This window comes from Salmo trutta, chromosome 38 (assembly GCF_901001165.1).
Source record: "Salmo trutta chromosome 38, fSalTru1.1, whole genome shotgun sequence".
NCBI lineage: Eukaryota > Metazoa > Chordata > Actinopteri > Salmoniformes > Salmonidae > Salmo > Salmo trutta.
In genome coordinates, this window is record NC_042994.1 from 30,737,011 (window position 1) to 30,741,296 (window position 4,286).

Consider the following 4,286-nt stretch of genomic DNA (forward strand, 5'->3'; position numbering starts at 1 on the left):
CTGTCAGTAAGAGTGTCCATGATTGAGTCCTTAAATGAAGAGATGGAGATAAAACTGGAGATAAAACTGTCCAGTTTGAGTGTTTTTTTGCAGCTTGTTCCCGTCGCTAGCTGCAGCGAACTGAAAAGAGGAGCGACCCAGGGATGTGTGTGCTTTGGGAACATTTAACAGAATGTGACTGTCAGAACGGGTGTTGTATGTGGAGGATGAGGGCTGCAGTAGATATCTTAGATAGGGGGGAGTGAGGCCTAAGAGGGTTTTATAAATAAGCATTAAACCAGTGGGTCTTGTGACTGGAATACAGAGATAACCAGTTTACAGAGGAGTATAGAGTGCAGTGAGGTTTCCTATAAGGAGCATTGGTGGCAAATCTGATGACCGAATGGTAAAGAACATCTTGCCGCTCAATGTATCCTACCATGATTATATCCAACCCAACTCCATGTGTTTCCACTATCATGTATCCTACCATGACTATATCCAACCCTACTCCATGGGTTTCCACTATCATGTATCCTACTTGGCTGAAGCTTTGATCCAGTGGAAGAAGTATTGAGGAGCAGGGAGGTTAAAGGTCACTTCAGGATACAGCTGTTACTCTACAGTATCCCTTGATAATCCAGTAATGAGAGAAAATGTCTAGAATATTTAGGGCCCTATAACATCTCTATCTGTATATACCATCTCTATCAAATCTGTTTTCTTTTCTTTTTTTACCTAATTCCATTTTCTCCGTTTAGTTTTTCCAGGTTTCTGATGTCCCTGTTTTTCTCTCTTTTGAAGTCTGTGAAAAATCTCAAATATTTTTATTTTTGTGCTTGGTTAGTGGTGTCTCTGTAGCACACATGTGATTGCAGAGTCTGCTGAACAAATCACAACTGGAATGATGCAAATAATCATGATATCATTCTGCCAGGTAGGCATAGACTACTTTGTAGTTAACATTTAATTGACAAGGTTTCTTGTTAAGCTTTTCTATCAACCAGAAGATGGTTTTCATTAGCATCATCGCTACCAGCTACACATAGTGGTAGACAAATGCACTCAGACAGGGACATTTCTGGGCTGTTTCCTCTTCAGAAAGTTTAAGGAAAATACAAATCACTTAGGCAAATTTAACAACGGCTTGCAGGCAGTGGGTTCAGTATAACTATGACAAAAAAATGAATACTCTTTAATCTGTCACCTAATCCTGCCTAATGGGCAGGTCAGCCCTGGAGGAAAGTATTGGCTGTAAGAAGTAAGAGAAAACAACATCTGGTTGTTTTTAAATGACATCTTATGACATTGGTCGCCAGAATAAACATTGTAATTAATATTTTTCCAATCTGCTTTACCCATTTCAGTCAGCAGATGGCGATATGAGTATTTCAGGTGACGCTTCTTGCATGACGTATAATCTAGTGGACGGAACTGGAGGCTTCTTTTTTTTTTTTTTTGTGCACAAATCTTTATTTAACTTGTTGTAAATAACAGTAACATGCAAAACATAAACATAACATAACAGCCAGAGGGACTCCAAAGAAATTAGAGAAAAATAAAAAAACTATTATGTCAAATCAAATACAGACATATCGAATACATTTTTTTGACATATCGTTTTAAAGATTCTACGTACTGTTCCAAATCAGATAAAAAAAATTAAGAAAAGGGGCTTTTTCTTCATAAATTTTGATTTATGGATGAAAGATTTTCCTAATAAAATAAAGAGATTTATGACATACTCACGTTCAATTGTGGAATCAGTGTAGTAAAATAATATGTCAAACTTAGTAATATCAATGGTTGTATGCAATTTGCGGCTAAGATATAGTTTTACATCAGTCCAAAACACTTCACTATATAAACAATTACAGAATAAGTGTTCAATAGATTCAGTTTCTAGTTCACAAAAACTGCATTCACTGGTAACGTCAAATATATATTTAGAAATTAAGCTATTACACGGATAGCATCTATGGATTATCTTAAAGGAGATCTCCTTCACTTTATTGGTCACCATAAATCTGTGTGGAGTGAGCCAAGCACGGCACCAGTTTACATCAAACGATGAAGCCCAACAAAATATTGCAGAGGGAATAGACTTCCCATGGAAAATATCCCTTATTAAACGATTGTTGAATTTCGTATCTAGTAGACCAATGCCATTCAACTGATTATCGCTTACAATCGGAGATATTCCAAAATATGTATTATTCTGAAGTAAAGTTTTTATCCCACTAGGTATAGCTTTAATAACAGTGTCATATTCCTTGCTTGAAACCTCAAAGTTGTATATTTCCATAAATTCTCTCCGTGTAAATAGATTCCCACTGTTATTAACCAATTGGCTGACAAGAACAATGTTTTTCGAGAACCATTTATGGTTAAATAACATCTTATTTCTATGTAATATTGACCCATTGTTCCAAATAAAACATTTATGAGGTGAAAAGTTGTGTTTATACAACAAAGCCCAGCACATTAAAGCCTGCTTGTGAAAAACCGCCAGTTTCACAGGAATTTTACCCACAATATATGGACATTGTAGTAAAAAATGAAGCCCGCCGAACTTCTGAAAAACAAAATGAGGTATAATATTCCAGAAGCTATGAGGATTTTTTATGTACCTTTTAATCCAGTTGACCTTTGATATCTGATTGAAGAGAGTGAAGTCTAAGACATTTAGACCGACATCACAAACCCTGTTGGTGATAACATCTCTTTATCTTATGTGGCTTGTTTTTCCATATGAAGTTGTACAAAAGCCTAACTGGAGGCTTCTTCAACAGCGACAAAAGGCTTCTGATTCAACCAACGTGGTGGTTTGCTAGTGAACATACAACCCAAACATTGAAGCTCTTTAGACCAATCTTGTGTATATTACTATTAGTGTTTTCAACATAATTCTGTTTACCTATCTACTAGTTCATTTAAACGTAATTCGCTTGTTAAACTAGCAAATGTGTTAAATTGATACAGCGCTAGGCTAATCTCTCGGATCATGAGGTCACTAAACTAGACGAATAAAAAAGCTCTGATGAAAGGAGACGTAGAAGCTTTCAGGATGAAAAAGGAGGAAGAGGAGGCTATCACATTGAAAGAAGAGAATGTAGTGAAAGAAGAGGAAGAACCTTTTAGAGCAAAAGAGGAAGAGGAGGCTATCTCAATAAAAGAGGAAGACGTTTTGGAAGTGAAAAAGGAGGAGGAGGCTGAAGATCGGATTACCACCAGTGAGTACTGTGTTAAAAACAGGGACACTATGCAGTTGTAGAACTAATGTGTTGTTTTAAAGGGGCATTCTACTGAAGTTCTACACTTGAATATGTTGTTCAGTACTGTAGGAATTGTTTAAGGGACAATCTGCCATTGGTACATATTTTTTTGGGACTTCGATGTATTGAATTCTCGTTCTCCATGTGGTCTACATTAAAGTTCATCTCATCTAATATAACAGGCTTTTAAAATTCAATATTGGTGCATAATTTCTACTTATAATATCAAAGGGACGTAAAAGCATCCATTCCATTTAAATGACCCTTTACATTTGCAAAACAAACAATATTCTACAAAATCATGATGAAAGTGGCCTTTTTAGGCCCTTTTTAGACATATTCATGCCACTTGTAAGACTATGATTGCAATAGATGGTCATGAGTTTACAATCGGTTTGATGTTCTCGTTCACACAGGAGAGAGAAATGACTATTTTGGATCCTCTGGGGAGCTTCAACAACATCCTGATGCTGACGAGGCAGAGAAGAGTCTCTCCAGATCAGAACACCAGATGGTACAGCTTGGTCTGGTCTAGCATACAGCTTGCTCTATCTGGGTCTGGGCTGGGTTCTGTAAAGCACTTCATGACAACAGTGACATCAGCATCCATAATGATATGTGTCTGTGTCCCCTCTTTATGGTTACCAGGACAACGTTAGCCCTTCCTCCCTCCTGGAGTCCCCGTGTCGTGCCTCTCCTGGTAGCACCTTACTGCTGGGTATGAAGAGGTTGTCTGTGCTGCTGGTGGACTGCAGGAAAACAACGGGGCTGAGTGGAACTGTGAGAGGAGGAGAATGAGAAGAAAGGATCAGATTTGACTCATCAAAGTAAGTGCTGTAGTTTAGTTTGAAGAAATACAGTAGATCTGCCCACTGGTATCTGTTACCAGGACAACCAACAGAGTTCTGTTAGTTGACAGGAAGATAGACTGGTGGATATGGATGTTATGAATATCATAACACTGAAAAAGGATTCTGCCAATGAAAAGAGAGAAGCCAATAGACCATATAAAACCTTGATGAAAGTTAGATT

General features: G+C 37.5%; 1 long non-coding RNA gene across 1 annotated transcript; it reads left to right on the forward strand.

Moving 5' to 3' along the window:
• Positions 1 to 3,737: 3,737 nt before the first annotated feature.
• Positions 3,738 to 4,049, forward strand: LOC115177718 (uncharacterized). The gene is made up of 2 exons (XR_003872465.1): positions 3,738 to 3,768; positions 3,903 to 4,049. It is a non-coding gene; the product is annotated as an uncharacterized LOC115177718 (long non-coding RNA).
• Positions 4,050 to 4,286: the final 237 nt, after the last annotated feature.